Below are 26,815 nucleotides of genomic sequence, written 5' to 3'. Positions count from 1 at the left end.
GCTTGAAAAACGATAACGGCAGTACGGCACAAAATTTGAAAATTGCCTTGTGACGAGAAGGATAAAACATTTTTTATTGCCTCTATCTACCAAGTTGATACACAGATTAGAAAATTACTTAACTTCAAACTTGCATTCAAACGTTCATTTTATTTGAAAATTAAGTTACATTATAGCAGAGATCTACTTTTTGTAAATTAAGAATTAGTTGTCATAAATTAAGGACTGAAATGGATAGATATGTTTCACCTAAATTGCCTCCAGAACGGAGAATCTGTAAATATTGTGATCTCAATGAAATTGAGGACAAATTTCACTTCACTATGAAATGTTCCTTAGATAACAATATCCGTACTATTCTTGATAGTTGTAAACTTTATTGTTCTTGTACTTTATTTGTATACTTATTTGTATCTGTTGTTTGACCATATCATGTTGTAAGATGACTGTCAATAAAATCTGATTCTGATTCTTATGAAAAAAAATGTTAAGAAAATTATGGGCCAAATATCACTTTATTTAACAACAAAAAAACACTAAAAATTAACTTTAAAAAAATGCACAGAACTTAGGATTCCCATTGATTCCCGCTGTGCTTCTAATATCAACATTTTAAACAAAGCCTATGCTTTAAATTAATACTAATTTTTTTTTGCTACACTTCATATTATTATAAGTATTTTAAATGTACCACATTTTGTTTTATCACATCAGTTATAAATAATAAATATTTTCAAAAATGGACTGACTCTTCCAGATCATACTATGACCCTATCATTTTGCCCAACAATATTTAATTAAATATTTCTTCAATTATATATTTATAGGTGGACCCATTTATGAAGTCAACTGGATTTCCCAATACTTCTCAATCTTCTTGATTTTAGTTGGGCTCGGGAGAAAGTGCAAATTGGAATCTCTCTTGATACTCATACTTGTACTCTCAAGGTGTGCATCTGCAAAAAGTCATCAAGATGAAAGTGAAGAAGACAGTCATGGAGAGGATAGTGATGTCGATCATGGCCACAGAAAGTTCACTCCACGGTGTACCAAGAAATATATATGAGCAAATGGTGAACATTTTACAAAACAATAAAGTACCTGTATCTGATCGAAATAATATTTACCAATGGCTGCTAGCTGAGCTGTGCTTCTAGCTGTGCTTCTAGCTGTGCTCCTGGCTGAGCAGTCTTTTCTACCTTGTGCACCTATTGTGTGGGTGCAACAGACTATAAGACTATTTTTGTTTCTATTTAGAACACCTTTCTGAATCTGGATTGGAGGGTGCCAGAGATACTGACACCATTTGTGCGGCCCTTGTGGTAGCCTTGTAGAAGGCTGTGTGGGTTGAAGAACCAGCTGGCAGAACTTGACTGGATAATTAGGAATCGGGTCAAAAAGTGTGTCACCTTCCTCAATGCACACCTGGCGGGCTTCTGTACACAGCGGCATCCGTGGATGGGCTTGGCTTATGCCTGTGGGAATGTTGTTATGCATCAGGGATCAGTGTGAAGATCTTGTCCTACACTCTTTGACAGAGAGAGTTGATGTGGGTAGTTTGATAGAGAAGCAGGTGAATCACATTCAACTTAGTGAGCCTGTAGCAGGATAGGTTTACCAGACATCCCTATATGGTGAGTGAGCGGACTGGAGTCTGCTCGGCACCTTGGGTGTCGGGGTACATTGTGTGCAAGAACGAAAACTACGCAAATTATCAAGAGGCCTTGCATCAAGAATGAGAAATGATCCGTTTAGCATTGCAACAGATGGAAGTACGGACACAGTTAAACTATACCCAGTGCTTGTAAAGACTTTTAATAATAGCACAGGCATGGTAAAATGCGAATTTCTTTCTTTGAAAGAGTGCAAGGATCGATCTACAGCAGAAAATATTTTTGTCTTCTGAACGATCCATGGTCCAATTGTTTATGTTTTGGGACTGATAATGCCTCGGTAATGGTAGGACGGTTTAATGGTGTTACCAAACATATAAAGCGTCACAATGCAAATATATACATAATGGGGTGCCCATGTCACTTGATAAACTTGTCGGCTATAGAAAAGGGGCAAAATGCTTGGCCATCCAAGTTGATGACATTCTAACAGACGTGTGGTATTATCTGGAGAAAAGTAGCCTTAGACAGTCAGATGTTAGGAAGCTGCAAGAAGAGTATGGCCTTAAAACAAGGAATATTCTAATGATGTAGCCACAAGGTGAGTAACAAATTAAATCTATATTGATTGCAATTCTTGTCTCGCTTGAACAATGTTTATGGTCAAGTTTATAGGTAAAAGTTTTGCTGCCATTTAGAAATAAGGATGCCCTATGAAATTAAAACTTGGGTGATAGCTGCAATATAGGCTTCATGTACCGATTACATTGGAGGTGAGACGGTAGATATCAAAGGTCATTAAGGGGTCAAATGTGGAGTGCGTGTAGACATAAACTCTAACTAATATGACAATGTTACTAAAATCTTTGCAATATAATGGTTTCATGTAAAGTGTACATTTAGTGGAAGGGCATATGGTATATTCTCCTAATTCTTTCTACACCAGAAAGAGTTGGGACTTTAGCATATATGATTACCTTCTGCACTTAGTTTCCATGGGCCCTTTCTCAAAAGCCCCTGTACATGGCAAAGCTCTGTCCATTTTTTCCTGAAATTACTCTGATTGAGCTCAAACTTGGGGGAAGTAATCCTTGACATCAGAAGATCAGTACAACTATGTCCACAATCAGCAGTTCTTCCAAGTCACAGACCAAGCAGTTTGATCTTTCTGGACACATGTTTCGCCAAGAAGAAATAATTATTGCACAGTAGTATATATGACAAGTAAAAAGAAACTGAAACAACAAAGCAAGAGTAGTGGACAAGTAACAACCGGGATAAAGAAGCAAACAAAGAACCTGAACCCCAGAAGCATAAGTCTGAGCTAATATATGAGCAACTCAAGAATCCCAATGCCAAATTGTATCCTCTGTTTCTGAAAATCACCATGCCCTTTTTTTGAGCAACCAAATCAGGTGGGTGCTTCATTCCTGATGATATTTGGTTTTATTTACATAGATCATTTACAGAACATATACATGGACCAAGAATTGTTTTATTGTGACCTGTGCAGCACTTTGTTGAATTAAATGTTATTATTGTTATGTTCACTAACTTTCAAAATTAACTGAAGTAGCCACATTTTTTTTTCATTGACAGTGATAATCCTCCTTTCTTCCCTTCTTTCTGCCTTTCAATGATCATTACATTTTACACAATGGAGTTGCTCTTGTATTGTATCATTGTACCTTTTTTCATCACATTAATCCATTGTTATGAGTCAAAATCATGGTAATTTGCTTGGAAGTCAAATTATTTTGCTAATATATTTTTCTCCATTATATTTTAACTCATACATGCAGATGCATGCTGTATTACTCTCACCAAAAAATATGCACATTATCTTCTGGACCTGCATTTTGCTTTTGACAATGTTTCCCCCTATCTTATAAAGGAATCTCCAACAAATCGAGGTGCTATAAATCCCATATTCAATGCTCTTGTACTACTTCTCAAAGTTATGGCCAACTGGGATTCACTAGAAACAGACACACAAGCAAAAATAGGTGAAATAGGTGAAATGGGAAACATCCGCAAAATGCTCATTCCTGTTGATACGGCTGGTGAAGCAGTGGCAGGGGGGACCCTTATGGATTGGCGGGTGGTCGCTTGACCAAGATTTGTTTGTTATGCCTATAGGTAATTGTCAGACCATCCCTTGTGCTTATTTTGGCTTAAAAATACATTTGTTGGGGGGGGTTGAGGTATATGTTTTATGTTATTTAAGGTAGAAACATCGGCTATGGTGTCATGCACAAATTTGGTTTAAAATGATACAGGATGTGTAGCTGGGTGAGAAAAACTTGCCTGCAAAATTTAAATTTTTGCCAACAAATCGTTTTTGAGTTATGCCATTTTTTATCATTAGGAAACCCCATTGACTTTGTACATAAAGTGGTTTTGACACTAAGCCTTGTTCACTAAAATTCGTAAAAGTTTGAAAATCGATACTATGTTTCGATATTATTTTTTCTCCTTTCTATCCCTTTACAGAACTGCTTTTTGGATCTTTTTATTACAAAAATGTTACCAAATATTATTAGAGACTTTTTTCCTACATATTGGCCGGTAATAAAGGGGATATTTGAAGGTAATGTTAGTACTTGCTCAAATTTTCTTAATTTGATCTAGACACACTGAATGACCCAATTTCATAATTATTGTCTGATGAGCTAACCATAGGGCCAATTTAAACAAATAAGGTGTCATATGAAAGGTTATTAAATTTAGAAACTTTTTCGCCAACTTTTTAAAACAAATTGTTTCTATTTTAAGTTATGGGTGTTTCTGGATTTCCCTAATTTACAAATAGAAAAAATAATTTTTCTCAAAAAAAACCCACTTTATCAAAAAAATCTGGCGAGAGAATTTAGGTATTAGGCTTATTAACCACCCCACAAACTATGGAAACCATAGCACATTCCCTATAGGCTAGCAATAATTATTTGTGGAAAAAAATAGGGAATTTTCAAAAATAATGAAAAACATAAGAAATGTTTAAATTTTCATGAAACATTAAAAATAAGTGGAGTAAAGACTTATCTTAAATTGGTTATATATTTGCTATTATCCGATGCTCCTACCTTAAAATAAAATATTTTGGTGATCCTGCAAAAAAATCAGTGTTAACACAATATTTGGCTAAAACCAAATATTTTGCACAATTTAACCAATGTAAATTGGTTACAATTTATTGTTATTATGTTTCAGACTTCAATGAAGAATCTACAGGTACCAGGACTGAGAAAGAAGTGCTATCAATCCGTTCATCCAAGCGAACAGAGCCAGACACTCCACGAAAGAAACAGCTTAAGAGAAGACTGAACTTTGTAACTAAAACCAAATCTGAGATGAAAGCAAAACATACAAAGAAGGTTGAAGAGTTTCAATCAAAAATTGATTACCCAAAAATACACACAGTAAAAGAGCTGAATCGGAAAGTTGCACGTAAAGATAAGTCCGTAAAAAAAGAAGGCCATAAAAATTAATAAGCTGAAATCAAAGTTCAACAGCACAGAACAAGCTAAAGAAATCAATGAACTGACAAAGAAGCTAAAAAATGAGAGGAAAAAACAGAAACGTAGTATGAAAAATCTGAAGAAGAACCATGAAGAGTCTATGTTACAACTCAAAAGTGAAGTTGAGAAACTGAAGAATGAAGTACAGGTAAAGAAAGACAAAATTGAAGGGTTAGAGGATGAAAATTGTAAATTGAAAGATCAAATTGAATTTGCTGAATCTCACCCATCTCAATTTCAGAAAGACAGCAAGTCCTACTCAGTACCTACCAGAATGTTTGTTTACGATTGTATCACCAGTAATGTCCCAACCAACAAAGTACCTGGACTAATTCAAAACTTTGCTAAAAGAGCAGGTTGTCTGGTAAACCAAATACCACACAGAAACACGGTTGAATTCATGGCAAAAGAACTGGGTACCGTGTCCGATCTTATGAGTGCAGAGGTTCTTGTCAACGGGGAGAACATAACCTTGGGCTTTGATGCCACAACTCAAGAAGGGGTACATGTGAATGAAATTCACATCACCACACAGAACAAGTGCCATGTTTTAGCAGTAGATGAGTTGGCTGGTGGAACAGCAGATGACTATTTCTCCCACATCAACGACACTATAAACAATTTGACCGATACATATTGCCTATATTACAGTACAGATTTCACAATCGCAAGTTCAGTTCGTAGTTCCCTTAAGAAGACAGAACCAGCTGACATGACACGGAAGCAGTATGGCCACGAATGCATTGCACATCAGTGTATCTTGAACATGGATAAGATGAGATTCAAAGATGGTAAAGGGGATCCGAAAGGATTTAAAAACACACTAAGAAGCCATGAGCTCCCGATGGGATCACTGCCAAAATACCGGGGTAACCAGACTCCACATCATGTTCGACATCAGTGGAAAGCTAATCCAACATGAAAAGTTCTTCACCAGTCTCCTGACCGAATCACCGCTGACCTGTGGAGGGCTGATACCAGATGTGCTACACGACTTTAAGTCACCTGTTGCTAAAATTGAATTTCAGGTGTTTGGGCTTCTTGGGAAGCTTGTGACCGGCCCGTGGATGCACAAGTTTTACACTTCTCACAAGTCGGAGATAAGCCACGTAGATGGCATCGGCCTGGTAAGAGACGTCGTGTCGGTAGCAAAGGATTTTGCATCTAAACCTGAAGACGCATTGACTACCACTGTCAATTTCTTTGGAGACCAGTTGCCCAATGATGCCACACTTAAGTCTCTTCAGGAATCACCGTGTGATGCTGAACTGTTTGGCAAGATGATGAAAGCCTCTTTACTGAAGATGGTGGAGGTGTTGGAGCGACAGTATGAGAGGTATTTTGGCATTGATGTGTCGGAGGTGCTCTGAGCGGAAACCGAGTCAGCAAGATGCCACAACATTGACGCAGAGACTGTCATGGGGATGTTCTCGGCAGCGAAAGACCATGCCCCCAACGCCACTATGTCTTTCCTGTCAGCTTCAATCCGGGCCCGAAAAAATAAAGTGGTAGAGTATCTTGACAACCTGGAAACAGAAGAGAGAACGAAAGTTGTTAAAGTAGCTGTAACAAGAGGACGGAAAGACACACTGAAGCAAAGAAAGAAAGCTGCTCAAATACAGGAGGAAATAGCCACAAGAATGAAGCAGAAACTTCAGAAGAAGAGAACGACAGACCGCAACAGAGTGGAGAAGCAGGTTAATGGGTGTAAGGTTGCCGATATCGGTACTGTCTTTCCTGATTTGGAGGAGAAAACGAAACAACAACTCACCGACCTACTGATGGGCAAAGTCACTGGGCAGACCATATACCACATTTGGTATGACGACGACACACAAACCAAGACAATGTACCTCGGAAAACTTGAAGAATGTTCAGAAGTAGCAACAAGAGGCAAGAACCCCTACACCTACAAACAGTACCAAATTGCATACTGGTTAGAGAGAGAGACGTATGAACGTGATGTAGAGGAGTTTGATGTGCGCGCCACAGAATTGGCAGCCGATCTCATTTGTGGCGATTTGACCATGTCCCAGTTAAAGCAATGTACAAGTTTTCGGCGTATTCCACAAATTGCATATAAATATGTTTCATAAAATTCAAGATTGTGATGCAGAAAGATAACCTTAACAAAATAATATAACATTCTGCAGTGTACAATTCAAAGATCAATATAGTTTATTTATTTGACAAAAAGCTTTGCAAAATTTGGGAATTGCTTTATAATACAAATGTTGGCACAATCCTCAAGTAAAAAAAATGTAAAATGTGTCAAGGTTAATCCTTTAACTATAAATGTTTTGTAAAAGACAATTATGATTTGTTCAAACTTGTGTTAATGTGTGAAGAAACAGAATAATGCAATTTAGTAAATAAATATTTCTGAAAGTATTTTCGTTGCAAGTTGGTATGGTTATTTACAAAGTTGTACAAAACCAAAATAAGAGAGTTCTTAATCTAATGGAAGCAGTTAATTTAAAATAATTAATAATTGATTGTTAATGAAGATTGTACATGTAGATTAATTAATTTTATCTACTTGTGTTTACAAATCGGGTTGGATTTTTCAGAACTCATTTGTTGTATCTATGCATTTTCAAAAGGACTCGTCATTGGCAGATTTGAATTATTAATTATTAATTACTATATTAATTACTATTTTTTAATTCTCAAATATACATAAATTTTATTTTATCTTTCCTTTAGTTGTAAAAATCCAATCTGATTTGCTAACACTTTTTTTAGTCATTTTTACACATTTCCGATGAGATTTTCATTCAAATTCGCGAATTCAGCTATTAATTATCAATTATTAATTATTAATTATTGATTTTTTAATAATTGATAATTAATAGCAGTCAAAATAATTTCATGTTAGCTTTGTTCCTCAAATATTACACAGTAGTTTGCTTTTTATCCCATCTAAATATCTTTTAAAATAAAGATTTTACAACAATTTATGTAAAATTTGGTTAAAATGGTACCACCTTTTTCGTGGTTTCCCATACATGTACGTTACGAGGTGCCAATTTTCGACGTAAATTTGGTGTTTCAAAAATCCATAATTTAGCTTCTACTTGTCCTATGACATTGGTTGAGGTGTCATTTTAAATCAGTTTTCATGCTCTTTCCAATACAAACTTCAAAGGCATAGGATGGAGTTGAAATTTTTTGTCACGTACCTAAATTATAGAGGAAGGTGCGGGATTGGACCTTTAGCGTATTAGCGCAATTTTGCTAATCACGCTATTAGCATATAATTAGTGTATAGAGTCTATGTAAATTAGCGATAATTGCAACGCTAGCCAAAAAAAACAAAAAAACAAAGTGATAGGGGTGCAATTACTTTGTCCCCCAATGCCCCTCCGAAAAAATTCCTGGCACCGCCACTGATCTTTATAAACCCCAGCAAACACAAATCGTTACTGTAACATGTTCATATGGGCACGCAAAGGTCCTATCATGCAATTTTTTTTAGTAATTCAGCCATGAATTTCAGAAATTGTAAAAAAATAGTTACTCCAGGAGCACTATAACTTTAGGGAGGTACTTGACTCCCATCTTAACCAAAGGCAGAAAGCTCAAGTGATAACAGTTCAAAGAAACTGGAAACAGGCAAAAGCGGGAACGGGCAAAAAGCAAAAAGTACAGGTACTGCGTCGCAACGCAAGGCTTACTGGCGTCCCCATCTCCAAATGAGCAAAAAAATGAAATGGCACAAGAGCAATAAATCCAGAACTGAGATAGATCCCACAAAATTATCACAGAGAGATAAAAAGCTCAATGTAGAAGCTGAAAAGTCGGTTGGAAACCGAATCGTTCCCTTGTGACAGCCAAAAGTGGTGTGGTACATCTAGGAAAGATAAGAGCCTGATGCTGCCCATATCAGGTGAAAAAATAAATCGTTGCCCATATCAGGTGAAGAAAACAACTTATTGTGCGTCAAAATGAGTGTACCATGGTATCGTATTAAATGAAGCAAGTCGTGGGAATTCGCACATGGCTTATCCATAAGCTGCACCACAATTTATAGCTTTTCTGAAGCAAATATCCCAACATTACGTAGGGATGAAATCTACACATATCTGGGGGCTTCCTTCGGCCCAAACATATGGAAAATATCTCAGTCATAGACCAATTGGAAACCCTTATTAAGAATGTAAACTGCCACCTAAAGCAATGAGAAGAGGATAAAATTGCTTAACACATTCCTTACTCCTAAGCTACTCTTTAGGCTGGTTAAGGTGGCGAAGGGACAGAAAAAGATTTTGTAACCATTGACAGGATCAAGCGCAAGGTAAAGCAATGGTGCAATCTACCCACTTGCATTCCTGATGGAATTCTCTATGCTTCCAATAAATCAGGTTTTAACATCCTGAAATTCCAAACAGGCATCCCTGCCCTGTAGGTAGGCCTCTCACATCAACTACTCAACAACGATAACAACCCTATTCTGCATTAAGTGGTGGAGGTTGTCTAAGCTAAGCTAAAAATCAACAGTGTTGTTACCAGGAAACACAAACTCGCTACTCCCCAACCCAGCAAGAAATATAGGACCTCAAACTGGAGGAAGACTGAACACAAACGCTGGGCAACCATTAAACTAATGGGGCAATGGGTACTGCAATATTGCACATGCAAGCAAACAAATCAATGGATGCTTAAACGGCCGAACAAGTTATTCACCAAACAGGAGTGGCCCACACCTGCAATTGAAATTACCAATGAACTCAAATGTAAACAAACTGACTCTGGCCCACAACGGCCAAGAAACTCAAACCAAGTTACCCCCTTAAAGGGACAGACGAAGACGAGATTAATATGAAAATTAGAAACGTCTTATCAAACAGGCAAGAGAGTCAACCTCAGCCAGCAAATGGCACCATTAGAAGCGAAGCGAACAGGAAAAAATTCCTAGATATAGGCAAACATTGCTCCGAAAAACAAACAGGTGACTACATGTACCTGAAACATATATTAAGAAAAGGCTCTTGTGCTTACTCACTGGACAAATTCAGTCTGGCTACGGTAAACAATATAAACATGGCCCCACCCTCCGAGAAAATAAAGGAGGTAAAGCCAGATGGCAAGAGAAAGAAAGCCAGCACCACCAATAAAGGCAAAAAGAAACCCAAGAGAATAACATATGCAGTGACCAAGAAAAAGTGGTATAAAAACCAAAGGTCCAGAACTGAGATAGCCCATACAATTTTGAACAAATCGGAAGCTGCCGAATGTAAGATACCGTTGGAGGAAATTGAGAATGCATACAGTGAAAAATTGGAAACTAACTCATTCCAATGTAAGAGCGAAACATGGAGGGGCATGAGTCACGCTGACAATGCCAGCCTCATGACGCCTATAACCAAAAAAGAAATAGAAGCCCTAGACCAGGCGAAAAAGGGCAAAGCCCCCGGCCCTGATGGAATCAAGACGGAGGATATTAAGAAAGACCCCAAGTCTCTATAAGTATATTATGTGCCGATATCCATGAACAAAGCCCACACTAAGCTTATCCCCAAGAAGGATGATCTCAACAACCTGGCGAATTGGCAACCCATAAGTGTAGGTCACGCCATCATAGACTATTCTGCAGAATCTTGGCACACAGAATCAACAGCTGTGTAAACCTTAACGTCCGCCAGAAAGGCTTCCTAGAGGAAGCGGGGTGTGGCGACAACATTGAATTACTAAAGGGAGCAATTAAGGTGGCGAAGAAAAAACACAACAATCTACACATAATATTCCTCAATCTCAAATCTGCCTTTCATAGTGTATCACATCATCTCATCCTAGAAACTCTTGCAAACAGAGGTGCCGACCCTCACTTAATTAAACTAATAGAATCTTTGTACACAAAGATAAAGACCAATACAGGGTACACAAGGGAAATCAAAATAAACCGGTGTTTGTCAGGCTGGGGCTGCCCACTCAGTCCAACCTTGTTTAATATATGCACGATGGGGAAGAAGGGTGCATAATGGTAGACGCTGAACGATCGAAGAAGCTGGGCCCTTTCCAGCTTCGCGCTGCTGACAGTTTCGTACAAGTGCAGTACCTGCGGTGGGAGCGCACTATCGAGTCTTGAGAAGTGCGAAGCGCATCTCAAAACGAAGCATAACCGTGAAGACTTCGAGGTGGTTTGCGGGATTAGAAGCATGTGTTTGTGGCAGAATAGATGCATTGCCTCATGGCGCCAGCATCGCACGTTTTGTCTTAGGCCGAGGCACATTGAACAGGAAAACGGCATGACAAACCGTTCTCCTCCGAAAAAACGGCGGAAGAGTGAGACAAAGTCAAGGTGGTTGAGTGCTGGAGATCATAGACAGGACCGGCTTGTTGCTTGCAAGCTGCGTACCTTGATCGCGGATGCTATTAAGCACAGGGATGGAGGTGTACCATCCCCCATTGGTAATCTAGAATTTGGCACCCTCGAGACTACGCCACAGGCTAAACCTGCCTTCTTTAAGGTTGCCGCTGCTTGTCCTGAACCGAAGGTCTGAGAGTACCTAGAGTGTATAATCGGCGAGGGCACTCCACCCTCACCACTGGGGCAGTTTAGCTTGGATGCTTTGGCCCTAGTTACCGACCATAGCAAGGTCAAACAGGTTGGTACAGATCAATCTCAACAGAAGGGAAAGGAAACCAAAAAGGGGCCGGCTGGCACAGCAACGGAGCAGCGGAGTGCTGAGAAGGTAAGGGACTCGAAGCGATGGAGTAGCAATCGGCCAGGTGTCAGGTCGAGATATGCCCACGAAATACTGTCGGGCAGTGATGAAGGTAAATGTGAAATTCCGTCAGAGGAGGTAGCGCACGAGTTCCGGGAAAGATTTGGGACAGCCTCCGCCCAATAGACGCAAGTGCATGGCGTCAAATGGTGGTAGCTGACAACTCGGGCTTGCCGGAGCCCATATCTACCGCCGAAGTCAGAGAAGCAATTGATCATGCCGGCAAGGGTAAGGCTCCCGGACCTGACGGGTTAACATTAGAGGCTCTCCACAAGGGCCCACAGGCTCTATCAGTACTATCCACGGTATTTAATGCCTGGCTCCTATTAGCGGAGGTTCCCGCAGAATTTAATCATGCCCGCACGATCCTTATTCCCAAAAAGGGTGATCGAAGCAAAATAAGAAATTGGAGGCCACTTACCATCGGACCTCTAGCTAATCGGCTGTTCTGCAGGATCCTCGCCAGAAGGCTTGATAGGGGTTTTAGGAAAGGTACCAGCTGTGCCAATAATTTGTTTATGCTAAGGAAGGGCATTAGGCTGGTAAGAGGGCGGAAATCGGAGATGCAAATAGTCTTTCTCGACCTCCTTCAGGCATTTGATCAGGTGCCCCACACCCTGATTCAGGAAGTTCTTGTTAATAGGGGGGTCCTCCCCCACTTCATTAGGCTCATCATGTCACTGTATCAGTCTGCGACTACTAAGGTCAAGACTGCTGCCGGATTCACCAAGGATATTGAGATCCGGCGGGGGGTCGGCAGGGTTGCCCGCTGAGTCCAACGCTCTTCAACATTTGCTTAGACCCCTTGGTTGAGACACTTGCTGGTATGAAAGGACTGTCTTGGGGCAAAACACCCAATGACGATGCTTCTCCGTACTCGCGTTCGCTGCCAGCGTTACCTCTGTGACAGTGGCTTGAAGTTCAATGTGAGCAAATGTGCAGCAATGGCATTTAAGAAAGGTAGCTATAATGCTGGAAAAGCGATACACCACATTGAGGGTGAACGGATCCCTGTTCTGGAGCAGGATCAGTACACGCAGTATCTTGGGTCCCACTTCGGTGCGGGCCATATTGACGTCAAAAAGACAGCTTGAAACTCTCCTTGATAGGGTGGACCAATGTCCCTTGGTGATGCACGAAAGAGTGGAGCTATTGAATGTCTATCTGTTGCCGAAGGTCATGTTCCGACTTGTGGAAGGGTTCAAAGGCCAAAAGGCCGCCCTGAATGAGATGGACTTAATCATAAAGCACAGTGTGAAGAAATGGTGCCATCTTCCCATGTGCACGCCCGATGGGCTGCTCTATACAACAGCCGCGGAGGGTGGGCTAGACGTGTGCCGTCTGGCTAAGCAGGTCCCTTCACTGCGTGTTGGGATGTTACTTCGAATTGCAAAACAGGATGAGGACTTGACTCTTGCCTCACTGTGTGTGGAAGCTAACGTGGATGGGCTGATCGCCGAGCAAGTTGAAAGATTTGCTCTGAGTGAACCTGTTGCAAGGCAGGTTTACCAAACAGGTCAATGGCGTAAGACCGAGAGGGCCGAGTGGAGCCAAAAGGAGGTGGCTGGCCAAGGGGTGCTGTGCTTCGGCGAGACCTCTATGAGCAATAAGTGGATCATGAACCCGCCACGGAAGCTGATGAACGGTGAGGTATGGAAAACCGGTCTGTTACTGCGAGTAAATATTGCCCCAACGAATACGAGGCAGCACGATGTCAAAAGTCTCGCCGGCGTGACCACAGACAATTGTCGATATGGTTGTGTAAAACCCAGCGTGGAAAAGGACGAGCCTCCACAGCCAGCCAAGGAAACGCTGGGCCATGTCTTAGGCCCGTGTGACCACGGGAAACCGCTGACTAGAAACCGGCACCATGCGGTGTGTGACCGAATAGCAAGTGAATTGGCACGGACACTGGATGTACAGAAGGAAACATACCTAAAGCACACCGATGGAAGCCGTTTACGGCCTGACATCATTCTTGTCAGTCGGGACAAAAGCTGCGGCTTTATCCTCGACCCCACCGTCTGCTTTGAGAAGATGGCTGGCCATCTGCAAAAGAGTGCCTGGGAAAAGACGAGAAAATACCATGGGTGCGTCGCAGATGTGGCGCGTCTAACGGGAGTCCCCATCTCGAAGCTTGAGATTCACGGCATCGCACTTGGAGTTAGGGGCAGCATACCGAGGGCAACGGTAAAGTTGTTTAAGGAAAAACTGGGAATCAAGCGCAAAGCTTTCTGGAGTGATCTTGCCGCGTCACTCGTGCGGGGAAGCGTAGGAGTATACAGGTACCATTGCCAATGACGCTCGAGGGCCGGAAAGGAGATACGAAGTACCGGGTCAGTAGTGCGTGAGTCGATGAGACTCAATTGAAAACAGGGAAAAGTTTACTCAATAATAGAGGCGGCCTCAACCCTACCGAGCTACGCTTGGACCATATCAAGAGGTGTCAGAAAAATCCAGATTCTATCGCCCGGCAACGGACCGGGTGATGAACTGACTTAAATGGTTGTCCTAACCCCAGTTGCGATCGGAGGGTTGAGACCTCTGAGACTGCGGTAAAGTGTAACAAAGCTCACCCAGTGCAAGAAAGTGCAATGGGCTGCCAGGCCCGAAGATTCCCTTGTTGATTTCTGGTTAATTTGCTATGATATAGATCTCGAATCTCTACCGTTCTAATAGTTAATTTGGAACATGTCCCCAGAGCCTTCTAAGTGAGGATAGGCGCCGGGGCATACCTCGACGTGTTCTACGTCAAAGGTAAAGTACCCTTTTTTGGACGGCAGTATGAGGGGAAACACCAGATCATTCTCCCCTTTGGACGGTAGGTCCGGGGAGTGGTGTCAACAAGACCCTCAAGGGCTTCGATGTGAAGAAACCCTTGAGCATTCTACCTGCATCCAGGCATGTTCTATGCCAAACCGCTGGTCGCACAGGTAACCCGACCGGGAGTGAGTTACGATTTTCCGCGACCACTGCCCCGTCCTCCGGCAGAGCTACATCCGCTCCCTAAAAATGATGGCGCATAGTGTCTAGTATTCCCACCGTTGTAAGCCTTAATGAATCATCAGCAAATAAATATGGTGACGTACCCCGCGTGGCTATAAGATCCGTTTAGTGACGGAGGTTCCCCCACCACGATGCGGCTGTAGTCACTAGGCCTTCCTTGAAACTCGACGGGGGCAATGATGTCCCTCACGGTTCTCGCGGATTTTGCGAGGGGGCTGTTGCCGGCAAGTGGTGATTTCTGCCCAGTGCTCTGAATGTCAAAGTGAAGAAATTACCAGTTCGAGCCAGCCTTCCTTGCAGCCTTTCATCCTGAGATTACACAGCTGACCATTAGGTCGGAAGTCGCTACCAGCTACCTTCACGTGGTATCCGGCGTTAGGCCATGCGCGGTCGGACCCTGTCCTACCGTTAGCATGGGAACTGAAGCTGAGCGGCATAATACGTTGTTACCCCACATGGGAAATAACGTCTATCATCCTCTAAGGATCATATATTAAACTGTATCAACCAAGTTCACAAACCAATGCTAATAATTTTTCTTCACTCTTGTTCTACAATGCACAGGTTAACAACGTGAAGTAAGAAGTACGACTGAGGAAGTAAAATGAATCCTGCACAGGTCACCCCCTGCATGGGGAGACGCGCCCGTAGACAGCAACTGAGACTCGCTGCATCTACACCATCTAAAACAATCAAACGTAAAATCAAAAGGCGCAAATTAAGATTGAGCGGTAACCCGCAAGGAAGGATTACACCGATAATCGAAACCAAATCCAAGACTTTTAACCCACTAACTATTCTCAAACACAAAATCTTTGATACTATGAATGATACGGAGTTCAAGATAATTGAGAAGGTGAACCCCACCTCTATCTATATAAATAAAAGGAAGTCGCTAAATCTTGTTCGCGAATAGGCTCCGAGATGCTTTGACTTTCAGCTCTGATTTATTCGTACATTGATCGGGTACATATTGCCATTAAACCATCTGACGCTCATTTTTGCCAAACTATTCAATCACTATGGAAATAACAAAAAAATGGTCGGTTGCTAGGCCATTGAGGTCAATAACCTTATGGGTCAGGTCATGATAGCAAACGCGTCAAAATGCATGCGGGGGCCAACACGCGAGGTAAGTGGCGAGTCACGCACCTGCGCGTACACGGCACCATGGCTTCACGCGCATTGCCGCGCATGGCATGGACGCACTTAATGTTGACTTGCTCCGCGTAGGCCTACGTATGTGTAGGCCTACGCATCGTTTGTCTGAGGGTGTACGTGACTGACTTCTTCTCTGAGACAGTGGCGGATCCAGGAATTTGGGAAAGGGGGGGTGGACACACTCGAAGTTCTTGCCGACACCTTTTTGAATGGCCACGAAGTACCATTGTGTCGAGCGCCGTGCAAGGGGTTGTGTCCCCTCAGAATTGGAAACTTGGTCAAAGTAGGCCTCAGGCCTTGAAGCCATTTCGGGATGATCATTGGGTGTAAGCTGATGAAAAAGGGGGTCATTGGGTGAAAATCCTGGCTCGCTATAATATAGGCCTATAGCTATTAACAATTTACGGAATCGCTTAAAATGTTTTGCAGCAACTTTTAAAGATGTTGCTTACATGTTTTATACTATTATAACCCGATATTGACACGTTTTCTAGCAACCTCTTTTACCCTTAATGTTTTATGTTTGTTGGGATAAAGTTAAAATCAATCATTTTGTCACGAGTTGTTTCAAAAGTATAATCTGAGGGATTGAACAACATTATCACAGGTCTGGATATTTATGATTATTAAGCGCATTGAGGCTCTTCGTAATAATGCGCTATATTAAGTGCCTGTTTATTATTATTATTATCAAGCTAACATGATCATTTACTATACTGGATGACTAATCAGCAAGATACCATGATTATCATCACCGTTTACCATGTTTACTAACCACTCCCGTTTACTAACCGCTCCAGTTTACTCAACTAGCGGGGACCCGCGAGAAGCGTGGGTCTCCCGCTAGTTGAGAAAAAACCAATAACGATACATGTGGCACAGAACCACATACTATTGCACTGCATGTGGCAGACGATTCACTCAGCTAGAAGACTGCCTTGAAGATGTAAGGCGTTTTCACAACCAGAGAAAAATCGAGCTCATCTGCAAAGAATCACTCACTTGTGGCAAAAAATTCCACCAATTATCGTCACTAAGACAGCACATTCCTCACTGTAAGCGACTGGCAACAGCTAATGCAGCTACCAACCTTAAAAGGAAGCAAACAGAACCGGACACACAACCGACCAAACGGGTCAGAATGACCCGCGCTCTGAAAGAAACCGAAGTAAACATGATCAAAAACAGTGTCAGAGATGTCTTAAAAAACAGAGAGACGTCAAAACCCGAACCAGCCATAGGGACAATAAGAAGTCCCGAAAACAGGAAAAAATTCCTGAAAATCGCAAAAGAATGCGCTGATAAGGGAGTCGGAGATTATTTAAAACACATACTCAAGAAAGGCTCATGCCCACACTCATTAGAAGAATTTAGCCTTTCAACAATCAAGAAAATAATATGGGCCCCGCCCACAGAGAAAATTAAATTGGTCAAACCAATACCTGCCAAGAAAAAACAGAAACCATCAAAAGCAGGGAAGAAAAACAACAAACGGATAACATATACCATGACTAAGAAGAAATGGTACAAGAGCAACAAAACCCGAACAGAAATGGCACACATAATTCTGACCAAAGCCAAAACAGCCAAGTGCTCAATACCAATTAAAGAGGTTGAGCGAACATACGCTGAAAAGCTAGAAACGAACTCATACCAATGTCAGAGCGACAAATGGAGAGGCATGTCCCACGCTGATAACAGTTCAATTATGATACCTATAAGTGTGGAAGAAGTCAAGGAGGCTCTGGAGCAAGCCAAGAAAGGTAAAGCAGCAGGCCCAGATGGGGTCAGAACTGAAGATATAAAAAGAGATGCTGACTCTCTGAACATACTATGCACTCAACTCGACTGCTGGCTACTTGAAGGTAAGGTGCCAGCTGCGCTCAATAAAGCACACACCACACTAATCCCAAAAAAAGACGATCTCAGCAAAATGGCAAATTGGAGACCGATCAGCGTGGGGCACGCCATAAACCGCCTCTTCTGCCGAATTATAGGACACAGACTGAGTTGCAACATCAACTTGAATGTACGGCAGAAGGGCTTTCAAGAGGAGGCTGGCTGTGGGGACAATATCGAACTGCTAAAAGATGCAATAAAACTAGCAAGAAAGAGCCACCACAGTCTGAACATCATATTTCTAGATTTAAAGGCTGCCTTTGATAGCGTCTCTCACCACCTCATACTCTAGTCGCTAGCCAATAGAGGCCTAGACCCACACATGATAAAACTCATACAGTCCCTGTATACTAGTGCCTCCACCAAAATAAAAACAGAAGGATACACGAGAGATACACAAGAGATATAAAAATAAATTGAGGTGTAAGGCAGGGGTGTCCACTCAGCCCCATCCTCTTCAACATTTGTCTCGACCCACTAATACAGACACTCTCAGAAATGGAGGGTTATAGATGGGGCCAGGTAAATACGACAAGTTAACAATTCTGGCCTTCGCTGATGACATAGCACTAGTTGCCAAAAACAGAGTCCAGACTGAAGCACTGCTAAAAGTCTGCCAAGCATACTTCCAAGAAAGCGGCCTAAATGTAAATGCACAGAAATGCGCGTCCTGGGAAATTGCAAGGGGACTGTCAACCCCGAATTAATCCACAGGTATACTCATTTAATGGTGAGCACATACCGGCAATCAAAGATAATATGCTATACAAGTACCTAGGCGCATCATTTGGCCCAGACATGGACCATGTGTCCATAATTACTCAGCTGGAAACTCTGCTCAACAATGCGGACGACTGTCACCTAAAGCAAGATGAAAAGCTAATCTTATTGAACACATACTTAATTCCAAAGATCCTATTCCGACTTGTTGAGGGGGGAGAGGGTACCACTGCGAATTTTGTCGAACTTGACAGACTTGTGAAGAGAAAAGTCAAACTGTGGCTGAATTTACCACACTTTACGCCAGATGGTATCCTCTACTCGTCCAACAAGGAGGGTGGTCTTAGCATCTTCAAATTCGAAACCGGCATCCCGGCCTTAAGAATAGGACTACTCAACCGACTGTTAATGAACAAGAACGACCATACTCTACAATCAATGCTAGAGAAAACAAATGCAACACTGAGAATGACCGAAATGGCACAAAAACATAAGCTGCCCATACCCCAACCACACGTAAAATACAAGCCAGCAAAATGGCGTAAACAGGAGGTAAATAGATGGGCCACCCTACCACTGTGTGGCCAGGGGGTACGCCAATATAAATCATTCTCCAGATGCAATAAATGGATGTTAAACAGGCCAAGAGAATTGCTTACCCGACATGAATGGCTAACTGCCATTTTAATGAGAGTAAACCTAACACCAATCCGGTTTAAGGACCATGGCTCCAAGCCAATGGCACCCCCACCTGCAGAAAATGCAAAGAGGAAGGAAAGAAAGAAACATTAGCCCATGTAATTGGGGATTGTTCAGAAAATAAAGATGCAAGAAATGGGCGTCACAATAAAATTAGAGATAGAATTGAAAGAGAAGCTATCAAAAAGAAATGGTCAGAGCTTAAAGAAGCTGGTGTATTGAATGACAAAGGTGAACCGAAGAGACCCGATCTTATACTATATAACCGGGCTCGGACCAAAGCTTACATACTGGATGTGACGGTTAGATTCGAACAGAAAGATAACCTACTAGCTGCAAATAGAGAAAAAATAAACAAGTATAAAACATGCACAAATTTTACATACCGCATCACGGAGTGCCGCCCGAAAATATAGAAGCTCTAGCAGTTGTAGTTGGTGCTAGGGGATGCATACCCAGAAAAACACTTACAGCGCTTAAAAGGGTCCGCATTAAGAATAAGACCACACAGGCGGACCTGGCTATGACAGCTCTCAAGGGCAGTATAAACATGGTCCAAAATTCATAGTGCGCCCACATAATCTTTTGATAACCCAACAATCAATCAACCAAGGGAAAAAATAAATTAATAGGTAAGAACCTAACAATAAATCCTGCCGTCTATGTCTAATAATTGTGTGAAATGTTCTCTCTTTCAGGAAACATACCTCACGAAAAACAGGTCGAAACGTTCCACATGAGTAGACGATCAATCCAACAAACCTCCAACTAACCCGCCTCTGACAGGCCCGCACTTGGTAAGCAAGCTAGCCTTAGTCTAAAGGCAGTGCATCTACGCTGATCACATCCATAGTGTCTCTTTCTCTTCCCCGACTTCACCTCTGGTGGAGTCCCTTCTCGATCCTACCGACCGGGTCAGTCCCTCACCACAGTGAGTTACTGCTCAATCACTGAGCGTAAGCTTTCCCTAGCTCGGTGCTGTTACTGTAACAGCGAAATAATACAGTATAATTAGATCTTAGTCACTTCTCAAGGTTTAACGATGTGAATGGTCGATATGGCTGTGAGCCCCTCCAAAAAGCCACATCTGAGCCAAGAGTTAACTACAGGGACTACCGGGCAAATGCCAGGAACCCTATAGCTTAACGATGACTGCCAATCTCATCCCCTAACCAGCTCTTTATCGCTCAGCCCAAGCTGATATTCAACAAGTGGAAATGTCAGAATATAGCCGGCGTAAGACCGGACACCGTCCCACAAAAAATCCTTAGCCTAAGCGGTGATGAGAAGGTAGGTTTTGCTCCGGCGAAACAAAAAATCTGTAACTCGACTACCGCTTGGGACGGTAGGTGGGTCGTTGTCAGATCAGCTAACTGTGGCTGGATCACAGAGCGAGGATGACCCCATCCGCCTCTGTGGTCGAGGGGGTCGTTAACGCAATGTGATTTCTGCCCAGTGTTTTCTTCTGTCAAAGCTGCGAAATTGAATGTTGCGCGGTAAACGGCGGGAGTAACTATGGCTCTCTTAAGGTAGCCAAGCTCTGAGGACTGGGTCGGTCGGGCCGGGCCGGGTTGAAGCAGGCACGGACCCTCATTTACTTATAAATAAATAATCGGTCCGATCGTGAGCGGTCACCGGTTTGGGGCAATAAGTCTTCTTGAGTCATTTCCGCTGATTACACCAGCCGGGCATACCGACCGCTGCCTGGAAGTCGTACTGACTGGGTTCACGTTCCCTCCGGCGTTAGCTTCTGTGGATCGAAGCTGACGGGTGCCTGCGCAGGGTGTGGTCTCAAACTCGAAAACCCGGCCTAACCTGCGTAATTTGATGAACCGTACCGTTTGGGGTGTTCGGCACATCCGTGTTTAGGGGTGCATTAACGGTGCGGCGTTCAATTATTAGCCCCCTTTTACGCACTCCTTCGCCTCGGCGAAGTTGAGGGCTGCTTGGTGGGAGGATTGGCTGAAGGTGAGTTTGAGGCTCTCCAAACGCTCGGGTGTTCGATGTGAAGATCCCCCAATGAGCGAAGGGATGCTGTGAGGCGCGCTAAACCGTCGGTGAACAGCCACGGAACAACTGAAGTCAGGCGGCGGAATCTGTTAGCCTTTCCAGAAATCCATCTCTGAAAGGCGCGGCCAGGTAAGCGGCTGCAATTCAAAACAATGCAAAATACTAATGGACGTTTCCTATTCTTATGTCTCCCCTACAGATTCTAACCCAATACCAAGCGTTAAGATGGAGGTGAGTAGTACCCCCCCTATGAGCAGAGGAAGACCGCCCCGCCGCCGAGAGTTGGCGTAAGTAGGCCCGTCCCCATGTCGAGGAAAAGGCTTTTCTGCGAAGTGTCGGATGGGGAACAATCGTGCATTAGTATTGACGCCGAACAATCAAAGAGGCTGGGACGATTCCAGATACGCGCTGCTGATGAAATTTATTATAAATGCAGTACCTGCGGTGGGCACACATTGTCGAGCCTTGAAAAATGTGTGGCGATCTTAAAAAGAAGCACTTTAAAGAAGACTTCGAGGTGGTTTGCGGCGTACGAAATGCCTGTTCCCGACGGTATAGGTGCGTATCTTCTTGGCGACAATACCGCACATTTTGTCTTAGGCAGAGGCACATTGAACAGGCGAACGACCTGACAACCCGCTCGCCTCCAAAGAAAAAAAAAAAACGGCGGAAAAGTGACACAAAGTCGAGGTGGCTTAGTAAGGGTGATCAAAAACTGGATCGGCTTGACGAGGGCAAGCTGCGCACCATGATCGCGGAGGCTATCAAGCCCAGGGTTGGTGGTGTCCCGACCCCACTTGGTGATTTAACTTTTGGTACCCAAGAGTCCTCGCCTCCGGGTGAGGGCTGCCTTCAGCAAGGTTGCCGCTGCTTGTCCGGAACCGAAGGTTCGAGACTACCTAGATGGTATTATCGACACGGGCTCACCCCCTTCGCCGCTGGGACAGTGGAGCTTGGAAGCGATAGCCCTGGTTACTGACCGTGACAAAGTCAAGCAGGTCGGTGCCAACCCGATGCAACGGCAGGGATTAGGACCAAAAAGGGGAGCCGCTGGCACAGCAACAGAGCAGCGGAGTGCTGCGAAGTTCCATGCGAAAGTACGGGACGCCAAACGATGGAGTAGCCATCGGCCAGGTGTTAGGTCGAAATTTGCCCACGAAATCTTGTCGGGTAATGATGATGAAGGTAAATGTGCAATTCCGTCAGAGGAGGTAGCGCACGAGTTCCGGGAAAGATTTGGGGTAGCCTCTGACCCCATTGACGCAAGTGCTTGGCGTCGTATGGCGGTAGCAGATAACTCGGGCTTGCCGGAGCCCATCTCTACTGCAGAAATTAGTGAAGCAATAGATCATGCCGGCAGAGGTAAGGCTCCCGGACCTGACGGATTGACATTAGAGGCACCCCGCAAAGGGCCCAAGGCCCTTGCAGTACTCTCCGCGTATTCAATGCCTGGCTCTTGTTAGCGGAGGTACCTGCTGAACTCTGTATTGCCCGTGACGCTGCTTATTCCCAAAAAAGGTGATAGGAGCAAGATTAAGAACTGGCGTCCCTTGACCATCGGGTCGCTGGCCAATAGGCTGTTCAGCAGGATCCTCGCCAGAAGGCTGGAAAAAGCCGTTGAAATAAATCTGCGGCAGACATGTTTTAGGAAGAGTTTAGGCTGTGCCAATAATTTATTCATGCTTCGGGAGGGTATCAAGTTGGTCAGGGGGAGGAAATCGGAGATGCAAGTCATTTTTCTCGACATCCTTCAGGCCTTTGACCGTGTTCCCCATGCCCTGATTCACGACGTTCTAGTAAACCGGGGGGTCCACCCGCACTTCGTTAGGCTTGTCATGTCAATGTACCAGTCTGCGACTACGAGAGTCGAGACTGCCGCCGGATCGACGGAAACTATTCGAATCCGGCGGGGGGTGAGACAGGGTTGTCCGCTGTCACCATTGCTGTTCAATCTCTGTCTTGATCCCCTTGTCGTGACCCTGGAAAATATGAAGGGGTGGACTTGGGGTAAATTACCCAATGTCAATGGCTTCTCCGTTCTTGCGTTTGCTGATGATCTGGCACTAGTCAGTGAAACTAGGTTAGAAATGCGGGCCCTACTTGGAGTCTGGCATAAGTATCTTCGAGACTGTGGCCTGAAGTTCAATGTGAACAAATGTGCGGCGATGGCGCTTAAGAGAGGTAGCTATAACGCCGAAAAGCGATACACCATATTGCGGGAGAACGGATCCCTGTTCTTGAGCAGAGTCAGTACACACAATATCTCGGGGCCCGCTTCGGCGGGGGCCAGATTGATGTCGGCGACACTGCGCAGGGCCAGCTTGAAACTCTTCTCAGTAGGGTGGACCAGTGTCCCTTGGTGATGCACGAACGAGTGGACCCCTGAACGTCTTCCTGATACCGAAGATCTTGTACCGTCTTGTGGAAGGTTTCGAAGGACTTAAGTCCGACCTGAATGAGATGGACTTGATCATTAGGCACAGGGTAAAACAGTGGGTCCATCTCCCTATGTGTACCCCTGATGGGCTGCTCTACACGGCGGCCGCTGAAGGGGGGCTAGGCATGTGTTGACTGGCTAAGCAGGTCCCTTCCCTGCGTGTCGGAATGCTACTTCGAATTGCAAGGCAGGATGAGGACCACACCCTGTACTCACTGTGTGAGGAAGTTGACGTGGATGGGCTGATCGCTGGGCAGGTTGATCAATTTGCTCTTAGTACCCCTGTAGCAGGAAAGGTGTACCAGACGGGCCGTTGGCGCAAAGCTGAACGTGCCGAGTGGAGCCAATTGGGTGTGGCTGGCCACGGGGTTCTCTGCTTCGGCGAGACTCCAGAGTCTAACAAATGGATCATGAACCCACCAAGGAAACTTATGAACGGTGATACATGGAAGACCGGTCTGTTACTGCGAGCAAATATAGCCCCGTCGAACTCCAGGCGTCACTTTGTCAAGAGTCTCGCCGGCGTGGCCACCGACGATCTGTCGATATGGCTGCGTAAACACCGAGGTGGATGAAGACGGTGAACGGTAGAAGTCCCGCCCAAAGAAACCTTGGGTCATGTCTTAGGTCCCTGTGACCATAACACAGAGCTGGTCAGAGCCCGGCACCACGCGGTACGTGACCGAATTGCTAGTGAATGTAGGAGAACTGGGTGGCAAGTCGAAGTGGAGACGTGGCTGACCCACACGGATGGCAGGCGCTTGCGTCCTGACCTCCTCATCTTCCGGGAGGACCAAAGCGAAGGCTTTATCCTCAATCCCACCGTTCGCTTCGAGCGAACGGTCGGCCTGCTGCAAAAGGAGGCCTGGGCGAAGAAGAAGAAATACCGGGGCTGTGTCGCGGATGCGTCACGGGTAACCAGAGTTCCCATCGCCAAGCTTGAGGTACACGGTATCGCCGTGAGGAGCTAGAGGCAGTATTCCGAGGGCAACGGTTAAACTATTCCACGATAATTGGGGATAAAACGCAAAGCGCTTTTGAGTGATCTTGCCGCATCACTCGTGACGAGGTAGCAAATGATGCTTGAGGGCTGACCACGGGGCACGCAGTACCAGACCGGCGGGGCAAAGAGTCGAGTAAGGCTCAGTGGTAACAGGAAAAGTTCACCCAAAGAGATAGGCAGCCTAAACCCCACCAAGCTATGCATCGAACCTAAAAAGAAGTGTCAGAAACCTCAGATTCTATCGCCCGCAACGGACCGGTGATGAACTGTCTTAGGTGGTTGTTCTCCCCAGTTGCGATCGGCGGGTTGAGACTGTCGAGACTGCGGTACAGTGTCAGAAAGCTTACCCAATAGTAAACAATAAATACTCTGGGCTACCAGGCCCGACGATTCCCTTTGTGGATTTCTGGTTACTCTGCTATGATATTAGATCTGAATCTCTCATTCTAATCGTTCCATTTGGATACGGTCCCAATAGCCTTCCATGTGTGGATAGGCACACGGGGCTTACTCAGGCGTGTCCTACGCCGACATGTGCAGTACCCTCTTCTGGACGACAGTCCGGGGGGAAACACACGCACCATACGCCCTTTTGGACGGCAGTCCGGGGAATGGTGTCGAACCACCCTCCAGAGCTTACTACCTGCAAATAAGGCATGTCTTATGCCGACAAGGCTGGTCGCACGGAGTAACCCGAATGGGGGCGAGTTACAATATTCCGCGACCACCGCTCCGTCTTCCACATGGGCTATGCCCGCCCACTAAAAATGGCAGCGTATAGTGTCTTGGTGCACCCGACGTTGTAAGGAGATCACGAGTAAGTAGCTATGGTGACGTACCTGTGTGTCTATAAGACCCGTGAAGTGGAAGAGTTGTTCTCGCCACAACGCGGCTGTAGTAACTAGAGCCTGTCTGGTGACCACGACGGGGGCAATACTGTCCACCCGCTGGTCTCGAGACGCCGCGGAGGGGCCGCCGCACAGCTGAATCTCTAGACAAGCGCTCTGAATATCTAAATGACGAAATTCAACCAAGCGCAAATAGATTCGGGAACGCACCCCGCGTGTCTATAAGATCCGTGCAGTGGAGGAGGTTTTCTTGCCACAGTGCGGCTGTAGTCACTAGAGCTTACCTTGAGAACTCGTGGAGCAATGCTGTCTTGCGCGGTTCTCGGGTTTGAGGGGGCGTCTCCGCAATGTGATTTCTGCCCAGTGCTCTGAATGTCAAAGTGAAGAAATTACCAGTTCGAGCTAGTCAACCTCTCAGTCTTTCCTCCTGAAATTACACAGCTGACCGTCAGGTCAGAAGTCGCTATCAGCTGCCTTCACGTGGTATCCGGCGTTAGGCCAGGCGCGGTCAGACCAAGTCTAACCGTTAGCCTGGGAACTGAAGCTGAGCGGCGAAATACGTTAATACCCACGGAATTAACGCTCTATTATCGTATACAATATTATATTAAAACGCTTAACCAAGTACAAAACAAATGTTAATAACTATTTTTCCCTGTTGTTCTCCAATGCACAGGTGATCAAGATAACATACGTAGAAAAAGAAGACGATAGAAACAGACAATGAATCCTGCTCAAGTTACCCCGCACATGGGAAGGCGTGTCCGTAGACAGAGACTGAAGATCGCCGCATCTACGCCAACCAAAACTATCAAACGCAAAATAAGAAGGCGTAAGCTCAGATTGAGCGGAAACCCGCAGGGAAGAATTACCCCAATTGTTGAGACAAAATCCAAGACTTTCAACCCGCTAACCATACTCAAAAGGAAGATCTTTGACGAGACAAATGATTCAGGATTTAAAATAATTGAGAAAGTCAACCCTACCTCTATTGAGAGAAAACCAATAGTAATTCATGTAGCGCAAAACCATGTCTACTACTGCGCTGCATGTGGAAGAAGATTCACCAGACTAGAAGACTGCCTAGATGATGTACGGCGCTTTCATAATCAACGCAAAATTGAACTGATATGTAAAGAAACGCCACTTGTGGAAAGAAATTCCACCAACTGT

This window comes from Amphiura filiformis, chromosome 16, assembly GCF_039555335.1.
Source record: "Amphiura filiformis chromosome 16, Afil_fr2py, whole genome shotgun sequence".
Classification (NCBI taxonomy): domain Eukaryota; kingdom Metazoa; phylum Echinodermata; class Ophiuroidea; order Amphilepidida; family Amphiuridae; genus Amphiura; species Amphiura filiformis.
This window is presented reverse-complemented; position numbering follows the sequence as displayed.